The sequence below is a fragment of the Propithecus coquereli genome, unplaced genomic scaffold (assembly GCF_000956105.1).
Source record: "Propithecus coquereli isolate 6110/MARCELLA unplaced genomic scaffold, Pcoq_1.0 Scaffold295, whole genome shotgun sequence".
Classification (NCBI taxonomy): Eukaryota; Metazoa; Chordata; class Mammalia; order Primates; family Indriidae; genus Propithecus; species Propithecus coquereli.
In genome coordinates, this window is record NW_012148563.1 from 1,041,552 (window position 1) to 1,062,849 (window position 21,298).

General features: G+C 54.2%; 1 protein-coding gene across 2 annotated transcripts in view; it reads left to right on the top strand.

Moving 5' to 3' along the window:
- Window positions 1-21,298, top strand: part of SH3BP4 (SH3-domain binding protein 4) — an 87,029-nt gene that overhangs the window by 34,294 nt on the left and 31,437 nt on the right. The gene's annotated exons all lie outside the window — the stretch shown is intronic.

A 21,298-nucleotide genomic window follows, 5' to 3' on the forward strand; every position in this document is an offset into this window, starting at 1 on the left:
CATTTTTTAGACTTTATGCTAACTCGATCCACCCATACTAAATCGCATGGTTCTCTTCGGAGGGCTGTGAGGACTGACAGGCCCACACTGGTGTGGCGGCTCCCTCGGGAGAACAGTGCTTGGCCAAAAGGTCATGCCCCTTCCCCTCTCTTCTCAGGAAAGCTGGTCCTGTCCAGAGACCTTGGGCTTCCAGAAAGGTCAAGTAGGAGGTGGGGAGGTGGGAAGAGGCCAGTGGTCCTGGGGCCCTTATCCATCCACCCCAGACCTCGCCAGCATGACAGTCACAGCCACATGCCCTCCTTCCCCTGCACTCAGTGCCAAGTTGGCAGGTGGTGCGGGGGGGTGCACCTGTGTCTGCCCAGGGTCCAGAGCAGATATCTCTGAGTCAGCCTGGCTGGGCAACGCTGGGCCCTCCCACATTTAGGCGAGAGGTGTGAGTTTACGCCATCGTCCCCATCCAAGGAGGCTGCCGGGGATTTATGAGACGAAATCCAAGTCAGCTTCAGGACCAAGGGGCCATAAGTAAAGGCCTTCTACCTAAAGAACCTGCCAGAATGAGTGTGTAGAAAGCTCCCGAGGGCCTGCAGGGCCCTTATTCAAAAGCACTAAAAAAGCACTAAGAGAATGAGCACTCAAAGCTGCAGTGAGTGAGGGTGTTATAAATGCAGCCTCTCTGTTGGTAGACAAAGAAGCCTGGCAACTTTTTGGAGTTAAGATAAGGTGGCGGTCTAGAGTGTTCAGCAACATGTATTTTGTGCCCAGGGGTGGGAATTGGGCAGCCTGGGCAGGGGTGAGCAGTGACAGAGATGTCTGATGGAGGCGCTTGACCACGTGCAGGACATTTCCTGTGCTCCTGTGGGGCTGCTCTGTGGGAGCTCCGTAGCCCGGTCAGTCCCCACGACAGCGGCCTCTTCCACAGCCTGACGACGTGTGGGATTCCTCCGCGGCCCCACGGCGGCTCTGTTACTGCTGTCTCTCGTCAATGGTGGTTAATTCTGCTGCCACAGACGGAGGCCCTGTAGTTGTGTCAGCACCGTGGGACAGGAAGAGACCCCACTGCTCAGCTGCTGAGATTATCCTGCTGCACCAACACTGCCAGTCGTTGCAGCAGAAGTAACAGCGGGTAAGGGGAGACTCAGGTTTGGGGGTGCACAATGAGCTGTCGTCACAGGCTGAGGTTTGTTGGGGAGCGCAGCAGGAGCGGGCGGGAGGGCAGGGCTGGGATGCAGCCCTACAAACCCCGTCTCTGACCCCACAGGAGCTCCGGCCTGGGCTGGCCCGTCACAGTGGTCACGGGGATGGGGCCTGGGAAGGGGCTGACTTGACCTGGGGAGGGATCCTTCCGAGAGGCAGCTCCGGCTGGGCCCGCAGGGAAGGTCCTTCTGCGCCACACTCCCACCGTGGGATTTGAGGGGGCCTGGGAGCCACGTGGCAGCATCTACTGCCGCCCTCACCTGCCATGGAAATGTGCTCAGAACGTAGCCGCCTCACCAGCGCGTGGAGCTGTCCTGGAGGGAAGCACAAACGCGAGTCCTTCCCTGAACAAGACTCTGAATCTCACTCGAGTTGCCTTCCTGTCTGGCATTCCGCCTTTCCCGGTGCAAGGCCGGGTCCTGGGGCTCTTCCTCCGGGTCAGGAGCAGGGCGGTGCCAGGCAGGCCGTGCAGGTGTGCGGTGTGAATGGGTTTCCGCCCTCGGCCTGCCTTGTGGCGGCAGCTGTGTTGTGAGCTGTGTGGGGATACAGGTCCCAAACACATGTAGAGTGGCCACAGGAGGGAGAAGTCACTTCTGGAAGCTTCTGGTGACACTTTCTGACCTTTACAGGAGCTGCAGGCACCTCCCTCGTGGCTCTCTGTTCACATCCTCGTCAGCCCAGTGTCGTCCCAGCTTGGGAAGGTCAGTTGCCATCAGTGTGACAGCTCAGAAGCCTGGCACTGGCGCATTCCCAGAACAGCCCCTCGTCCCTGTTTGTTTTCAGTGAACTCCTTTCTGTTGCCGCTAAGAGATCGTCCCCTCTGCTGAGGAACCGGACTGCCAGCTTTTTCTCTCCCGACAGCCGTGGGACAGAGCCCAGGTCGGCCGTCCTCGTGTAGGCACAAAGGAACCACTGTTCTCCCAAGGGAAGAGGTCACCAGGGACCAGATGGGGCAGAGAGTCCATTTCGCCTCGTGGGTGCAGGTCCCCCACTGGGGCTTCGGGCACATTTGTCCTTGGCATGCGATGGCAGGAGAGGAAGCGCTGGCTGGTGTTGACGAGGGAGACCTGCGTTGGATGGTGTTCTGGGAAAGTGCTCGCGGGTGTCCTCTTGGCTCTCTTGGTCTTTGTTGTCTTGGCTGACAGCAGGAGGAATGTTATCCTTGCGTCACGTGGTGTGGCCTCCATTCGTTTGAAAACAACAAAGGAGTCTCTCCCCACCAAGTGGAAGGATTGGCTGTAATTTAACGTATCCTTTGGACACTCGGGGCCAAAGAGGGGCGTTGAGAAGCCACAGCAGGGTGGGCTTCCTCTTAGGGTCTCGTTTGAATTTTAAAAAAACAAATCAAGCAGGCGGCTACTTGAATTGTTTCAGGTTCTTCTTTAAATCCTTTACACTGAGGGAAGCTGCTTGGATTTTGTTTCTCCTCGGCCCACCTCTGCATGCCAGAATCTGCATGTGCACCAGGATGGGCAGATGGTGGGGGTGTCTGCAGTTAAGACTCGGGGCTCTCATGGTGAGGTGAGGATGCAGGAGCTTTCTGGTCCCAGGTCAGTCCTCTGCCCTAAACTTGAAATGCTTCTGCCCAGGAGCGGCCACCAGCAGGCTTTGCCTTATAAGTGCAGCCCCTCTCCCCAGAGGCTCTGGGGTGTTTCGGTTGCGGTGAAACCTACTGAAAGGCATCCACATTCCTAGCATTCTTTGGGCCTGGCTTTGGCCAGAAAGCGATGGTTTCCCAGATCAGATGGCAAGCACTGCAGCTCAGTTCTCTCTCGATACACCTGGTAGATACCGGCGGATGGTTGTGCAGTGTGGCTCAGTGTGTGCCCATCGTGGTCTCACCTCCCTGCGCTTTGGATTTGGGGTGCGGCTTGGCCAGAGCAGGTCCCATCCTAGGCAAGGCAGGAGGAGGTTAAGGAAGCGGGGGGATGGGGGGGTGACCGTGGCTCCAGCAGTTCCCTGGGTGGCATGTGTGTGGTTTGCTTTTTCTGGCACTGTGCCAGGATTACTGGGGCAGCAAGACATCTGGGAAGAGGCACAGGAGGGTGGGACGGGGTTCTGCCATCTCGAGATGAGCCGTGGTAGGGCCTGCCGTCTCCCTGGTGGGCACACAGGCTTGCGGGAGCCGAGTGAGGGAGGCTCGCCTCGGAGACGGCTGGTGGACCGTCAGGGGTGGACACAGGTCGTCGCAGCACTCACAGAGACCATCCATTGGCTGGGACACTTTGGGCCAACTTTTGTTTTGGCTTTTTTTCCCCAGAAACATAAATGCAGCCTCTTCTTAAGATTCACAGTCTGACTTGCCTCGGGGCCGTGGTGCGAGGGAGCTTCCTGGGATTTCGGTTTGTGTGCCCACAGTTTTACTGGGGCCTAATTTAGTGATCTGAATGCAGTTCCCGTAACATGGGTTCAAGTTGTTAACCTGTTCTTGTGTCCACTGTTGTCACCATCAGAAATGGTTTATTCCAACGCCTGTGGTTACTTCTGTTCAAGATGATGGAGGGAGCAGGAACAATCCCGGTCTCAGTTCTCTTTGAGTCCATTGCAAGTGACCCATGTAACGGAGACTGATAGCAGAATACAGGCCGCCAGCTCCCTGGGGAATGTGTCAGCCCAGGGACAGGGGCTGGTGGGGAGACGGGGCCCGGCAGGCCCGCCCTCAAGGTTGTCCTCATGGGTGTTCACAGGGACCTGCTGACGGCTGTGAAGGGTGAGCGCCAGGCCATAGCTACTTCAGTGACCACCCGCCGTGTGTCGTATCTGCTCAAGCCCCGGGGTGCTCTGTACTCCCTGCCCATTTCACAGATAAAACAAGACTCAGCGGGTCCCTTCAGGTTCAAGTTCAGTGGGTTATTGCTACTAAGAAGTAGCAAAGCCCAGGCCTGGAGTCCACCCGCATTTGTGTGCCCTGTGAGCCACTCCTTTGCTCCCCTTAATTCAGCAGGCGTCTGGGAGGGCACAGGAACTACCTGGGCAAGTACCGCGCCCTCGACCCCAGCACTAGCCGCTAGGAATCAGTTGCGAACCACAAGATGAGCCACGGAGAAGTAAAAAGAAACAGGTGAAACTACTTTTTTCCTTAGCACTGTGAACTTACACGAAAGTCAGGGAAAAGAACTAAGAAATGGACTGGACACTAGGAGGTCGCCATCCAGCCTCGGTGGCCGGACGCGCTGCCCTGTTTGCAGGCGACTGCCTGAGCCAACTCTGGCCGGGCACTTTCTGCCTGGGCTTCGGGGGAAAGTTCTCCAGGGGTCACTTTTCAGACTCAGAGTGCCCAGACTTTTCCATTTGTGTATGTGTGTGTGTGTGTGTGTGTGTGTGTGTGTGTGTGTGTGTTTGTTTGCTTTGGTTTCGAGGTGAAATTCATGTAACATCCAGTTAACCATTTGAAAGTGCACAGAGCTCTGGCATTGCATGTTCACGGTGTTGTGTAACAACCACCTCGGTGTCAAAGCTCTTTTGTCACCCTGGAAGAGCACCTCGTACTCACTAAGTCATCGCTCCCATCGCCCCTGCCCACTACTCGCAGGCAACCACTAATTGGTGTATTTTTGAGGTTTGCATTGGGCTCAAGTCCTAGGGCCTCAAATCTGTGGCTCAGGTCCTGGATCTCAGTCCTCCTTGGGACAGAGCAGCTCAGGCCAGCATCCTGAGCAGCACGACACCCAGGCCTGCTCGGGCCCTCTCGGGGTGAGGCCTGACCTGCTAGTTATCAGCAGATGATCCAATAGCGGAACCTCAGGGCCACGAGGTGGCTGAACGCAAACCTCTGCTTTTAGATGCCAACACGGTGGTGCTGCCTCAGTAAATCCAGCGCACAGCTGAGCATGGGAGGTCGTCAGCCGCCGGCGGGGAGCCTGGGAATCCGGGCAGATGAGTATGAAATCGGAGCCGCGCTCCGCGCTCCCAGCAACGCATTAGACTGAAAATGACATCTGCCTTCTTAAAAGGCTGGCGTTTGAGCCTCATGCCTAGCCTGCCTTTCACCCTTCTTAAAGCAGGCAGCCTTGAGGACAGAGGAGGAATTTTTAACATACTTGAGGTTTGGGGGATAAAAGATGTCAGTGGAAGAAAGATTCCCCTATTGTTTATTTTAATCCTTTGCTGAAACCTGCTTGACTTTGAAGAACCTTCCAAGGTAATCAGAAAAGCCCGCATTTCCTTATCTCTGCGGCTGGAGTTTCCCCCTTTGTTAGTTCCTTATTTAAAGTTGGCTGAGCAGACTGCAGTTTAGGAGGGGCACGGGGACATATTTCACTCTTGGGTCAGAAAAATACCTACACAAAGCGCTTATAGCTTTAATCTCCTTTTCTGAGTGTAGACAAATTTCAATTATGGGCATAATAGCATGTTGCATAAATTAGTGTACTTAAACGCTAGTTTCCTCATTGGTAAAAATAGAACCAGTGTCTCTGAAGGTTCTCAAAGACTGACAAGGAATCACATAGGCCCTCGGAAGAAGGGGCAGGATTATTGGAAAGTCCAGAGACGGAGCACAGAGGGTCCTCTCAAACTCTGAGAAACGAAGCTGCTCTTCAGAAAAAGTGTGTCCCCCTCACCTGTGCAACTGTCACCTGGCCTCTGCTGCTCACCAGCGTACCCCTGGCCCAGGAATGGCCACCAGCCAATGCACAGCAGCCCTTGGCAGGAGCTGTCCCAGGGCCACTTTTGGGGTTCCAACTCCCAGTTCTGAGAAGCAGCTGAGCCCATCCCCAAGCACTAGGTCACCAGTGGGTTGGTTCATCTGTACCTGGCCTGGTTGCTGGTCCATGGGGGGACACCCACAGGGGCATCCAGGCTGGGGATTGTGCCTCTCCAGGCAGCCACTGGAACCCCCAGGCAGTGGGGGCGGTGGTGTGCACACATCTTTGCGCTCCCTCCCGCCTTCCGCCTTCCCTCAGAAGTCCCCGCAACCCCGTCGCTTTGGGCAAGCCCTTCAGCCTCTCTGGGCCTCACTGTTCTTGTTTGGTTATTGCGGGGCCCCCGAGCGTCAACTGTCCATCTTCTTTGTGAGCATGTGATTGATGGGACCAGGGGGCTAACCTGTCCCTGACGTTTTCTCAGGCAGGGTGCCCTTCTGATCTGAGCCTGTCCATTTGACCCCCCCAGGGGTCACAGAGGTCAGAGGAGAGCTTAGCATGATCCCCTGCCCAGAGTCAATAATGTGGGGCCCCTCTTTCCAGGAGGGGAGCAGAAGGCCCAGCAGGCAGGGGTAAACCTGGGTCTTGGGGCTGAGCTCTGATGATGTTTGTCTCTGAGTTGTTGACAGGTAGGACACCCAGCTGCAATGCTCACATCCCCGCTGGGTAGAGGTTGGTCCTGGAGTCCCACATGTATGCCTGGGATCTCCTCTCCACTCTGTACAGACCAGAAAGGACGTGAAAGGCCATGGAGCCAACCTTTGCACTTGGCAGAAAAGGAAGCAGAGACGTAAAGGCCAGGGACTTGTCTGAGGTCTCGTAGTGCTGTGCTGTGGCCACCGCCGTCTGCTGCCCCAGACCAGGGTCTGCTCCCTGTGCTGGCTGCCCCGCGTGGGTGCTGCCTGCTGTGTGCTGTGTCCCCATCTCCCGACTGCTCGATGGCAGAGGTTACCTTGCTCTGACACCTTTCCTTCCCCCTATATCCTGGGGCAGCCCTGGCCTTTGCTCTTAGTATATACAGCTTGATTTTTTTGCCTTCTTTCTTTGTCGTTGCCCATTAATCTGTTTACATGTTGCTTATTTTCTGTGTGTGAGCTGGATTGTAGAGCCTCTTCTCTGCCTTCAATTTTTGATGAAATTAATTCTAAACAGTGTTGACAGAGGCTCCAGGGTGACCTGTGGTGGCCGCTGCGGGAGCACCACAAACACTGGTCCAGGTCGGGCTTTTGAACATAATTGTTATCAGTAGCAGAACAGGTGTGTTTGTCCCGGGCTCATGGCCCAAGCACGGCCCTTTGAGAGTGGTCTGTGAAACCCCTGGCATTACGCAAAACTTTACAGGTATAGCTGGTTTTCTAAAAAGAGAGAGAGCCCACAGCCTTGACCAGGTTCCTCAAAGGATTTGCACCCTCAAAAATGTTCACAGCCACTGACTCGGAGAAGGGCCTGAGCGGAGCTTATCACACTCGAGATAAGATAAGCTGAGGCAGGATGTACCGGGGCTGAGTGTCTTGGCTGGAGTGCTCAGCCGAAACCCAGATGACACTTGACAGAAACCAGTAAAACTCTTCTTTCCTTTATTTATTTTTTATTTCATTTGCTTTTCATTAAGTCCAGATATTATTTGCTCAGTTGCAGAGTAGGGAAGACCTGGCTCATGAAAATTATCTTTGGGTTGTCATCGAACTAGGTCTTACCCCGTACAACACCTGAAAATCGAAGGTGTTCTCTAGGTGGTTAGTAGACACCCAGGGTCCAGGCTAAGGGCAGCATCCAGGTAACCCCTGGACAGATGACTGGCAAGAGTCGTCCTCGTGGACTGTTCAGGCCTCGATGTGCTGCCGTTGCAGGGGGATTATGAGTTGGCTGTCCAAGGAGGGTGGGTTTTAAATGGTTCTGGGGCCATTGTCAGACTTGGCATAGAGGAAGCTGAGGGTGGGGGACCATTCTCTAGGCTTGTTTCATATTTAGATCTTGCACAGTGGTTTACAGATCGCAGAGCTCTCTTAGGTTTGTATCTCGCGTAACCTTCTCAAGGACAGGTGGGTCGAGCCGACTATGCTTCAGTAGCCTCCTTTTACAGGTGAGGAAACTTGTGCCTCAGAGAAACTGAGCAGCGATTAAACCAAGGTCAGACGCTTGGCAGGGCTGGGCCAAACAGGACCTTTCTGGCCCCGGCGCTGTTGCACAGGGTCCCCAGCGCAGACGGACTGGGCTCAGATGATGGGGGCCAAGCAGGGTTCTGGAACCGTCCTGCAGAGGAAGGAGCCTCCCGACAGTGGCAGAATCCGAGGAGGGTCTGGATGCGGCTCTGACAGGAACGCTGAACACCAGGTTCCCACCGTCTTTGCGATCTTGATTTCAGAAGGACTCAGTGTAACCTGAACCCAGCCTCCACCTGCTGGGGCAGGAACGTTTGCCAGGAGGCCGGTCTGTGTGTAAGTCACTGTGAACTAGTTTGCCCAACTTGGGACACCGGGTTCCTGTAAAATTCTTCAGGCCTCCACACATGAATAAGTTCCAGGCTGCATGAGCCCAGGGCTGCCCTGGGCGGGACGTGGCTGGGCGGCAGGGCCGGCATGACCCAGGGGGACGCTCCCCTGCCGGGGGTCTGGCGCTCACACACTGGATTCTGGGGTAGACTTAGATCCCGCAAACCCAGGCCACAGAGGCCAGGGTACCAATTTATTAATTTGACCTGAAGAGGAGGGATAACTGGGGGTCTAGATAGTGTATCCTCACTACAGATGGGTGGGGGCTTGAGCAGAATGAGGGGCGTTTGTGGGATCAAATGGCTATTTATTATGTCTGCTGAGAAGACCACCCCTTTTCTTCCCATTTCACCTGTGGGGTGCTGGTGGGCTGTAGCCTGGACTCTGGAGCTCAACTGTCTGGTTTGGGGTCGAATCTTGGTGACTGACGGCTGTGTGGCTCTGCTGACTGGGCCCTGTGGTGCCTTAGTTTGCCCATCTGTACAATGGGAATGAGAGGCCACAGTTACGGGTGTGTAGAGCCTTCCCAGTCACACACCTGCACCGGGAGATGGGGACGTAGGTGTGGCACAAAGAGGCTGACCTGCAGTGACAGTGACGAGGGCTGGAGGCCAGGAGCTGTGGAGTGTCTGCAAGGACGTGGTCCCAGGGCTGGCCCTGCCCTTGTTCTCCTGTCAGGTTGATTTTGGAGACCCCAGTCGGTTCCTGTTTTTGCTCAGCCAGTTTCAGTTGGGTTTTTAGAGTCCGAAAACCCACCCGAAATGGCCCCAGGCACTGTCCCCATCAAGGCACATTGCTCCGGGGACCCAGGGCTCCGAGGCCCCCAGTTAGCTCCTAAGCCCGACTCCTACTCCTGGCTGTTCTGTGGGCGGAGTTTGCTTCAACTCCTGTTCAGGGCTTTCCCTTTGCCTCGCCAGCCCCTCCATCCTTTATAGTTTATTCCTCGTGATGACAGAAATACACTCTCGGGGTATACAGTTTTCTTTATGAAGGTATCTTTCCAGATGTCTCAGTGCATATACAAAATAATATCTTAGCCCCAGATGGGTTTCTGACGGGCACATTCTTAAGTTCTGCCTGTTGCTGCCCAAGTGGCCTCAGGGAGACTTGGCTTCTTTACGAGGTTTCATTATTTCGTAGAAAATTTTATTGAGAGGAAGGCCACATAACCATATAATTAGTCATTTTAAAGTGTCACGATTCAGTGATATTTAGTATATTCACAAAGTTGTGCAACCACCACCTCTATTTCCAAAACATTTTGTCAACCCAGAAGGAAACCCATGAGCAGTCACTGCCCTCCCAGCTCCTGACAGCACCAGTCTGCCCTGTCTCTGTGGGTTTGCCTGTTCTATATGTTTCTCATAAATGGAATTGTGCAGTGTGTGGCCTTTGTGACTGGCTTCTTCACTTAGCATTATGCTTTCAACGTTCATGCATGCTGCAGCAGGTAACAGGATTCCATCCCTTCCTGTGGCTGCATGATATTCCGTCGTAGAGATACATCACGTTTTGTTTATCCACTCATCCACTGACGGACACGTGGGTTGTTTCCGCCTTTTGACTGTTGTGACTAGTGCTGCTAGGATTCATTGTATTTCGATGTTCTAATTTTATTCTAAGAACTGTCTTCTCTCATTTCCAAGTTCTTTGAGAGACCCCCAGCTTAGCTTTTGATTGCCTCCCCCCATGCCTGCCCCCGTATTTTAGGATTCTCTGGGAAGCCAGGCACTCACCCTTGGCTCAGACCAGCATCAGTCATTGTCACATAAGGGCCTGAGTTTGGTGCCGTCCCCCTGCAGATTGGCCTGTGTGTGAACAGGAGAATGCCAGGAAGTGGTGAGGTCACTGCTCACAGAGAGTGGGGTGGTCAACTGCAGACCTAGGCCAGGTGTTTGCCCAGGTGTGGGTCCCTTGCTCACCTACATCAGGATCACACAGGAGGTGCGTTGTGAAAAGCAGCTTCCTGGGCCGCCTCTGTGCCGGCCTGTGTCTGTCTGCCCCTCCAAGCCTGGCTGCACCTGCTCTGGTGCTGGTCCACGAAGTGGTCTGGAAAGGCTGTAGCATGGGGGGCTCCCCTGCCTCCTGGCTAGTAGAGGAGAGGAGGTGGGGGCAGCGTTGCCTGGGGCTGATTCTGGTTCTCTGGGCTGAGGGTCCCTGTCCCTGCCAGGTCCCAGTAGAGGCTTCCCCCTCCCACCCCCCCAGTGTCACTCCCCACCGGGAGTCCCAACACCCCATTCACTGTAGTAAACTGTCCCTTGCCTGTTGGGACCCTGAGCGATATCTCATCCTGTCCCTACTGAGTCTCTAAGGCAGGGCCCAGGAACCTGCATTTTAACGAGCTTCTCCTGACACACTGACACCACTCAGAGCTGGTGGGCCCCCTCCCGGATGGTCGTTGACCTTCTCAGCGCCCTTGTGTCTAGGCACCAGGCTGGCCTCGCTTCTGCCGTCTGCCTTTTAGAGCTTCAAGGCAAGCAAATGTTACTGAACGCTCCGGGGATCCAGGCTTTGCATGTTCAACACGCGTCTTCAAAGTGCGGTGGGGGCAGAACGGGAGGAGAGGCGGAGCCTGTGGCTTTGGGAAGGTTGACCCATCAACAAGCCAGCACTGGCTGCCCGGGGTCCCAGGCAGGGTGCCCCAAGGGCTGTTTTAGCTCCTGCAGTTGGAATCCCGCTGTTGTGTGCCGGCCCGGGTTCCTGGCCATCCCTGGCCATCGGAGTGCCGCAGCGAGGTTTGACCCCTGTGTGGGAGGGGTCTGGCCTCGCCCCTGCAGCTGTCCAGCTCCAGCCTTCTGGCTCCAGCCACTAATCCTGTGTGGTAGCCGCCCGTCCTGGTGCGTGCGGGGCTGGCTGAGTGGAGGGACCCCGGATGGGGCCCACTCTGCACTGGGTGCACACGCTGGCCAAGTAGGGAGAGGACAGCAGGTGGGGGTGGGGAGAGTGGTCGTCTTCATCCCTTCCCGCCTTGTTGCAGCAGGGCTGTTTCTTTCCTGTCCTTTTCCTTTGGGCTAGGAGTGGGTGTTTCCGGGAAGGCTCCAAAGGGCTGCCGGCTGCCCGGCGGAGTCACAGCAGACTGTGAGTCCAGTAAAGACTGGGTGGGTCAGAGATCTGCGGGGCAGATTTTTATGGGAAACAAAGTATATGGTTTTTATTTCTCATGGACTTTTAGCTGTGATACAAACATGCCAGAGAGGACACGGGCGGCAGAGGGTGGTCAGGATCGCAGAATGCACAGAGCCACAGTGTGCAGGCTCTGCCCACCTCACTCTGCTCGGCCTGCATTTCTGCAGGGCCAGCGCCCCGTAGGTCTGCGACCAGGACCCACAAGGCCAAGGGCGCAGGCCTGGTCCTGAGTGAGCGTGCCCCTCTGTGCTGCCGTGTAGCTGCCGGAACCCTCCAGCTCCCACCCTCCTGCTCTGCCCGTGAGTTCAAAGAGGAGCTGGTCAGAGGGAGGTGGGGTGCGTGGTGACAGCGGTGGCACGGAGGGTGGTATTGTGGTTAGTAATGAAGGTTGGATGCCACGCGGCGTCTGTGCACTCTGACAAGTTCACTCTCCACATCCACCCTCCTCACTAACCATTCCTGTTTCAGAGATTTAAATTAGCGTGTGAAGCATGTGGCACGCGGCCTGGCCACAGTGAAGGGTGTCACCTCCCTATCAGAATGGAAATGATTCTGTCTTCCTGAGAAATAGCAGAGGCAGATTGGAGGCAGCAGGGGGTCGGGCAGGTGAGACAGGTGAGTCTCTGGGGGGGGGAGCAGAGCGGGGCTGGCCAGATGGACAGATGGCAGATGGAATCCAGGGCGATGCCCCCCCCACTTCCTTCAGGTTGTAGTTGAGATCAAATGGCCCAGAAGGCCCCCAGCTTTCACTTTCTGCCCCTTTACAGCAGTGACTCCCATCTGGGCTGACTTGCCCTACCGCCTCCCCGCAATGTCTGGAGACGTGTTGTTGTCATAGTTCAGGGAGGAGAGTCCAACAGGCGTCTGGTGGGTACAGCCCGGAGACACTGCTGAACATCCTACACGCACAGGACACAGGTTGGCCACGGCAAAGACAGATTTTCTTTCCCAGAAAAAGTTTGCTATTTCAACTAAAGCATTGATGGCCTTTTTAGGGGGAAAGGAGGCGTTTAGGATGACAGTTTCCAGGTGCCGCTTGCTAGGATGGGGAAGGTGAGGCTGGGCATGTGGGGCTTGAGGGACTGTGGCCATCAGAGCCGGGTGTGGGGGGCAGCTGTTAGGAGCATAGTACTGGGGGGATGGGATAGAGACACGGGTTTGGGCATCGGCAGAGACTAGGTGGCCTTTAGTCCATACCTGGGATGGCCGTGGCTGTGACTCAGGCCCCCAAGGAGAATGCCCCATGAGGGGACCAGCAGAGCAGGGGTGGACGTTGGGGACACTGGACACCGAGGGCGGGCAGAGGAGGGGCAGCTCTGAAGGAAGACGAGAAGGACCTGTGAGCCGTGCCCCTGGGAGAAAGGGGACGGCCACTGCTTGTGGCTGGCAGGTCCCAGAGGCTGTCCGAGGTGCACAGGGAAGTCCCTGGGTGAGAACGGTGCTGGGCTGGAGGCGGGAGGTTTCTAAGCTGGAAGGAAGGAGGCCCTTTGCCCACCTCGCCTCCCCCGCCAGCCGCTTGCACAGCCCTGGGCTGGGGCAGCCCCTCTGTGGGAAGGAGGCCCCAGCACTGCTCCGGGCCGGGTGGTCATCTACGCGATGCTCTGCACCACGGCCTTCCTGCAGCGAATCTGGAGGGCCAGGGAGAAGATGCCAGGAAGAACCAGCCAGAAGGCTGCTCAGGGACCATGACAAAATAAAGCAGAGGACAGAGAGACGTTGGAGATGGCCCGTCTTGTAACGTTTCTCCTCATAGGTGGTATTCCTTCTCCTGGTTCTTTTTCTTAACCCTTGTATAGAATAATGCACCTCTGGTAGTTTTTCGTTGGAGACGAGAGAAGCTTCTCTGAGTTACCCTTGGTTCTGGCTGTGTCCTCTGGCTCCGGGTCACAAGCTACTCTCCTTTCGTCACTGTAATAACTCCAAGGAGAACAAGCCAAGAATTATCCTAAGGCCGCAGGCCTGGTGAACTCACTCTCCCGGTGTGAAACCTGTCGGGTAGGTTGCTTTCCATGTTATCTCTGGTATGGACACGCAGCAGAGACTGTACTAGAAAATGGAGTGATTCACACAGGGTTTGCTCATTTACGCTTTGATTTAAAAAACAAAAAATGGGAGCCGATGGCCGCCTGGTTTTGTCTGACTGTCCTGTTAGTTCAACCTTACCAGCATGGCACTGGGGTCCAGCTCTGGTCTCCTGGAGCTGGGCTGAGGCTTGCCCACAAGGGGCAGGTGGAGGGACAGCTTGTGGTCACTGGGATTGTCTAGATATCAGCTGATTTGCATAAGACTGTTTCCCTATAGCTGAGAGCTTGATCTCACAACCGATCCGCTGTTGGGTTTGTTTACATAGAAATAGTTTCGTGTGCGATATACCTGCCTCGTTAGCACTTAGGGACTGATATTTAGGGTAAGCACACGCCCCAGTGTGCTCTCTCTTCCACGAACCAACTCTGCGGATGATATCCCTGTGTGAGGATGCACTTGCGTGTCCTGTCTGCCCTGGGCCTGTACCCGGCAGAGACACTTGGCCCCTCCACTTGCAAGGAACAAAACTCAGAGGCTCACTCCAGTACGGCGGGATTGTTGGAAGGATAAATGTGCCGCTAAGTGCGCCAGAGGTAAGAGAATCCAGAGAGTGGAGGAGAGGGGCCGTGGAGGATGGAGCCCTGGGGCTCTGTGTCCAAGAGTGCTTTGGGGCGTCGCTCCTTGCTGTGGTCAACTGTTACTTCTCGGTCTCTCTCTTCCACTCTTTCCCGTCTGTCTCTGCGCTTTGCTGGTTGGCCCACCCGTTGGTGGTCCTGACCGTGACCTTGCCTCTGCCCCATGTCTTTGATCTCATCCCCTCTTTGTACGGGTATCTCCCAAGTTGTTGACCCCAGACCTAGCCAGGGTCTGTCGCTGCTACAGTATGTGTATACTCCCACCCGTGGACACCCCCACGCTGACAAGTCCAGGAGAACCTCCGCCTTCCTTTATCTCCATGCTGCCACATTTAGCCTATTTGGAGGTCCCAGTTAACAGCATGGCTGTCGTGTTCCCATACGCAAGTGTCCCACCTAAATAAAGTGCGCCTGTGTCGGAGCAGGAATGGTGACTCTCTGCATTGCAAGGGAGGGCCCTCCTTTTATTAATACTTCCAGGGACCCAAGTGCCTGCAGGCCTGGCCTGACCCCACCCCACACTCACGTTTCCCTCTTTCACCTGCCTGGCCGGCAGGGCCACGTGCCACGGGCTGCTCTGGCATGACACAGCCTGCAGCCCTCCTCTCACCTGCCTTGCTTCCTCCGTGTGCGTCCACGCTCACATCCAGCTCCAAACCCTGTATTTCCTTCTTTGTGCCGTGCCACCTCCCCAGCTTAGTCCCTGCTGCAGTCCAAGGAGCAGGAGGAAGGAGACGTCGACAAATTTTTAATATTTTGCCAAGGATTCGGTGAGAAAGCCAAGGGCCGCGCCGGAAGGGCGCACAGGGCCCGGGGAGCAGGGCCGTGCCTCTCTCTCTGGGCCTCAGCCTCGGGGCCGGGCAGGATGCTGAGTGTGCACACTCGCTAAATGCAGGTGATGATACAGCTTACCTCCCGGGCAGTGGAGACGGCCAGCCCAGTGGAGAGGAGGCTCCCAGGAAAAATAGATGCTTCCAAAACAGCTTTTCTATTCCCTGGTCTTCTCCCAGAATTACTGTTTTTCGAAGACACATTGAAACCCTAAATGTGGATTAACAGGGCACGTCTGGCCGGGGTGGGAGATGAGATCTCAGGCCTCTGCTGCCCGAGTGGCTCTCCCTGGCCTGCATGATTTGCTGTGGCCCTTTTTCCTTCCCTCACAGAAGGTGCAGCCCATCATCCCCACGACCTAGCAGGAACCTAGGATGTGGGGCTTTTTCTTCCCTGAGTCTCCGGGCAGCCCGCGTGTCTCCCGGCCTCCCCGCAGCCTGGTCTCCTGCCCGCAGCTGGTTTTCCTTGCAGCTTCTACCGGCTGCTGGACGTTTCTGTTCAGGGAATTTTTTGATGTTAGCGCTGTGACTATGTATGGGCGTTTATTTGCATTAGTAATTATTTTGTTAGTTGGTATATACGCTGCTGCAGACTGGTTGGGCCCCCCAGAGGAACTCGATTTTCTTCAGCACTGCCTCGAGAGCTCCCGAAGTAGCCGCTCTGAGGGGCCGAGAGCCTCCCCTGCCTTTGCCCACAGTCCATTCTGCTTTGTCCCGTTCGTGTCCCATGCGAGTTAGTTAACCACCGTGTTCAGATGGCTCCAGTATCTTAGTGACGGTTTGTTTGAGAGCCCCAGCCATTTGGTTTCCGTGAACAAATGCCTTTGCATGGCTCTTGAGGTGACGTAATGAGGTTTTGTGAATCGCACTTTGGCTGTAGGGCGTAATTACCCACTGCCTGCGACGTCAGACTCATCCTTCAGGAATGTGAGAGGGATGGCGTGGTGGCCGGAGATTTGGGATCGCAGGGAAGTGTGGACAGGTGTGCAGGCAGCCGAGTTTGGGATGGAGCGTTCCCTGTGATTCAGGCGCTTGCCTTTTGGGCACTGCGTGGAGTCCCTGTTGTATTCACTGTGACCCAGCACAGCAGGGGGCGGCTTGCCGGGGCAGGGGCCACACACACTGAGGGTGAGTGAGGTTCAGAGAAGGTGGATCTATGTTCGGACATGTTTCTGTTTTAGCCTCTAGGGAGGCCTGTGAATTTCCTGGGGCTGCCACAGCAAAGTACCACAGCTGGGTGTCCTGACCTGTGGAAATTCATTGTCTCACAGTTCTGGAGGCCAGAAATCCAAAACCAAGTGTCAACAGAGGTGGCTCCTTCTGAGCCTGCCCCGCCCTTCTCCCCTCGCTGTGGGTTCCTCCAGCCTCCCCTCCGTGGTTTGCAGTTGGCCACCTCACTAGTCCTTACGTCACCCGCCCTCTGTACGAGTCTCTCTGTGTCCACATTTCTGCCTTTTATAAATGAAGATGCCAGTCATCTTGGAGGAGGGCCCACCCCAAGCACTTTACTTACCATTTGCAAAGACCCTGTTTCCAAATAAGGTCCCATGTGCAGGTATTGGGGACCAGTAAGGTGCAGTGAACATCACTAAACCTTCACTACACGCAGCCCATAGTTGTCACAACCGCCAGTGGAGGTAAAAGTTATGAAGTGACCAGTGGTTTATAAAGAAATCTGCTACTCTGTTTAATGAAGCTGCTATAAACTCAACCCAACCTGGTTTAAGTCTTTGCATTCCAGACCACAGTGGTGCACTTGGGAAGCAGAAAGGCCTCGTGAAAATAAGGGTGTGTCTCACGCAGACTTAGAGCACTTGTTGAAGGAAAGTGTGGGGCCCGTGTGCGAGCTGGGTCACAATGAACAGCTTAACTCCGACCTCTGTGGAGCAGTCGGCAGGCCCCAGTCCTCGCACTGTGCCGTGTCGTCTCACTCGGTAGCCCAGATGCTGCTGTCCGCCCCCCTGGCAGATCAGGACAGTGAGACACAGAGGTCAGGTGCCTTCCCCAGGTCACAGAGCCAGTAGCTGCAGTGCTGCCCTAGCTCCGGAGAGTCTGTGGCAATGCTCTGCAGCTGCCCTTGGCAGTCTGGTTCCTCTGCAGGGCACTGGGGGGAAGGTAAGGATGGTTTGAGTCCAGCATCAGCAGTGAGAGTGTGTCAGCGACTGTGGCACGCACTGTCCTCTGGGGGAGCCCAAGTCCTCCACGGTGGGTCGAAGAAGGTGGGGCAAGAAGAGCTGGAGAACAGCTTCTTGGGGACCCAAGTGGTGGGGGCCAGGAGGATGGGGCAGGCTGAGAGCAGACAAAGGTGCAAGCAGTCAGGGAGTCCATCCTGTCTCAGGAGTAATGCCTCGTCCAGGGCAGCTCTCCCTCGGGTGCTCTCACACACAGTGTTGCCCAAGAGAGACCACAGCCTGACTCTGAGCTGGGCAGGGGCAGGGAAGGTGCAGACAGGAGGGCCCAGAGGGGTCCCTGTGCTCGTCAGTGTCAGTCACATGGAGGGCACATTGCAGGGATTTGAGGGGCACACATTTGGCTGAGATTAAGAAGCTCAGATTAGAATAGTGGTTTGGGGGTACCCCTTCCCCAGGGGACATTTGGTAGGGTCCGGAGAGGTTTTTAGTCATCATAACTGGGGGATCAGGGCAGGGGCAGCGTTAGTGGCCTCTGTGTTCAGCCCGGGGAGTTTGCCGTGATGGACATACCCACACGGACAGAGGCTTGGGCTGAAAACTCCAGTGCATCCAAGGAATGAAAATGAAATGCGCCCTCGTTTTTGCTTCTTCTGTGTGTGAGAAGAGATTTGGAAGGCCAGGCAAATTGCCTATAGCTTGCCTGGGCTCCGTGCTCAGCTGCAGTGAGGTTCTGTTGTGCTTGGAGGGAGACACCTTCCAGCTGTCCAGTGAGGCTGGAAACCAAGCAGGGCCTGGGGGGCTGCCCACCCTCCACACCGCCATCCACCCGTCCTTCCGTTCGTCCATTCCTTCAGACCGGGCACAGAGATAAGGTTTCTGCCTATGGGGAGGGGGATGCCACCTGACATGTCCCCCAGGAGTAAAACACATTAACTTTGGAAGATCTAGGGAACACAGAAAAAATTACAAGTAACAACCTAAATCACCCAGATCTCGCTTCCTGCAGCAAGTTTCTGTTTGCCTTTTGGGGGGCGTTATATGTCCTTCTCATGTACAAGAAGAAAATTGAAACCACGCTTTATATTGTTTGGTAAAATACTTTAAGACTGACTACATTAATGTGTCTCATGTTTTAAAATCTTCTCTTAAGGCCTATTAATGGCTGCTTGGTGTTTGGTCATCCATAGATCAGAATTTATTAACCTACTTTCACCCTGGTGCACTGGGTTATCACTGGAATTTGTGTACCACCCTCCCCATACATCTTCTTAGAGTGAATGGCTGGATGTAAATTGCTTTGCGACACAGGTGGGCATTGGTATTTCTGCAAGCTGCCTGTGGCCACCTGCCCCACCAAAATGCCTGTGGTGATTCACTCCTCGCATGGCAGTGTGGGGGTGCCACGTGCCAGGTCCCCCCTGCCTTTTCTAATGGACGGAGTCTTGCCTGTCTGTTCTCTGCGTTAAAATCCCTCAGGAAATTATAGGCAGCACTACATTGAAGAATAGGTCTGTAATGAATTATTGTAGAATGTGGGTTTTAGGTTGACCCACATCAAATTGCCAATATTTAATTTTTGGTTCTTTCCGAAACACAGCAGAGACGCTCCGTGTGGTCCATTCTAGCAGAAAGCACTGGGTCCTGTCAAACACCGTCTGTGTAGAAGTCTCCTGTGCAGAAATGAGCTGCAGCGTCTAATTCTGGGGTCCGAGGCCAGTTCTCGGTGGCTCAGGAAGGGTGGGGGCAGAGGGGAGCTCACAGGGTCACTGTGTTCACGCGTCTGGGTAGTTTATGTTACTGCCAGACCCTCTGTGGGAGTGGGGGGAGGGGGAGGCAGGGGAGGTGATTCTTTCCTATCATGTAAATCAGGTCATGTCTGTGAGTTCTTTCCACAAGAGTTCGGGTGCTTGTGAGTAGGGTAAGGGGATAAGAGCAACACGTCAAACAGCAATCCCTGCACCCCTTCTAGGGTAATGGGGGCGGGACAGGCCGTTCCTCCCAGGTCAGCCTCTGAGCAGATGGAGGCAAAAGCTGCCATCTTCCTCTTAAACACTGAAGTTAACCGTAGCACCGTAGCATCTAATGCGATTCTGGGGCAAGCTTGCCTCCTTTGTTGAATAGGAAAATCATTCCTCCACCCCTCCATGGTTTTTGCAAGCAAACATTCCTGAAAATTTTAAGCAAAAAAAAAGACATGAATCTGGCTAATTTAGATGGCTTTTGATAGTTTCCGTCAGTGAAGTACTTCTGGGACAAGGGAGGTGAGAACCAGGTGTTCTAGAGACCCCCAAGGTGTGGGGTACTCTTTTCGGGTTTTGATTACTCTTTTTAACCTGTTTTCTTTAGTATAAGTCACACCTGGCACACATCTGGGAACAGGTAGAGCATGATTATGGGGCTTACCTTCCAGAGGGAGCCGGCAGATAGACAAGACCTAAAGACAAGGATGATGGAGTCAAGTACCATAAAGAATAAAATAGAACAGAGTGAGTGTGGCTGCGTTGGCAAATGGTCAGGTGGTCCTTTCTGAATAAGTGGCATCGGCCTGAGAGCTGAGTGGCAAAAGTCAGCCAAGTGAAGTTCTGAGGGATGCAGGGCTTGCCCCCCAGAGGGAACAGCCAGTGCCAGGGTCCTGGGGCAGGAAGGAGAAAAGCTGTGCACCAAGGAGGAGAAAAGGTCATGCAGGGCCGCCAAGGCTCCAAGAGAAGGGTCGGGGGTTTGGAGGTGGAGGGAGTGGAGCCAGGAAGGCCAGGTGAGAGACAGGTGCTTAGCTGGGACCAGGTGGTAGGGAGCCTAGGTCAGACTGAGATAACTGGAGACAGCACCAACTAGACTTGATGGGCTGGATTTGGGGGCAGAGGGAAAGTGTCATGTGTGAGAATGATGGTTGATGGCATCAAGGACGAACTTTATTGTCACCATGCTCTGCTGCTGCTGCCGCCATCTCATACCAGGAAGAGGCCTGTCCCTGGCGTACTGAGATGGACGCGTCTTGAGGACCGTTGTTGCTCAGCTCCCACTTTCCAGATGAGAGGTCTCGAGATTAATTTTTTTTTTTTTTAGAATAGTATTTTTTAAAAAGAGAGAGAAAAACAAATTAAATGTTCTTTTTGGAAATGTTGTGGTATATGATATTTTTAATTGATTATTATGGGAAAGAAAGTAAAGGGGAAGTTTTCCGAGGGAGATCCTCTTGTTTGAGACAGTGAGAAGGAACCAGAAAGACGGTGACACAGACACCCCCTGAGCCGGGCCGACTCTGAGGGAGCGAAGGATGCAGGTTTATAGGAATGGGTGTCCTTAAAACAAGATTTTACTTACTGAATTTAAAATGCATAGATATTCAAGTAAATGACTTCTCTTTTCTAGCAAAAATCCCCTGAAAATATAATGGGAAAAAGAGATGGCATTCACAATGATGACATCAAAACCCAAATTTGAAATTTTTTAATCTTCTGGAAATGTTTTCTGGAAAGAAAACACTTTTAGTGTTCTCTTCCTTCATCTCTTCCCAGCACTGCCGGGGCTGCTGCTATAGTTGTTGCTAGTGGAAGTGCTGGTGTTGGGCAGCAATTTTTGTTACTGCCTTCAGTTAACGTTGACTAGTTGCTGCTTGTGCGTGCTCCCTGTAGGGAGTGCTTTTCCTGACTGTATTATCTCGTTCCATCCTCACAATGGCCCTCATTGTTTCCATTTTGCAGTTGAGGACACCTTTTCAAGGTCAAGTGATTTTTGCCCTAAGCCACCCAGCTGGTGACTGGTGGTGCCAAGCTCTGAGTCTGCCAGCCAGACTCCAGCCAGAGCCTCCATGCTAGTAACCTTGACACCAGAGAGGGGCAGCCTGTGGCCCACCACCTGCTTCTTTTATAAAGAAGGTCTCATTGGAACACGGTCACACCCATTTACTTAGTGTGTTTGGTCTATGACTCCTGTAGGACCACAGGGCATTGCTGAGTCTTCGTAACAGAGCATGTATGACCCCTAAAGCCTAATTTACTGTGTCCCTTTGCAGGAGACGTTTGGCAGCCTCCGCCCCACACTGCTCTGGGACTCATTTCTGAATCAATAGAGACCTGCCATGTTTCTGCAAGAAAAGATGAAAGGGTATAGAGATTGTTCTTACCAAAACGATACCAAAAAAATCCTAGTGAGATTACCTTTTTGAGGGAATCAGGTGGTGGGAAGACATTTTATTACATTATTCTGAAGTTCATTTGGAAG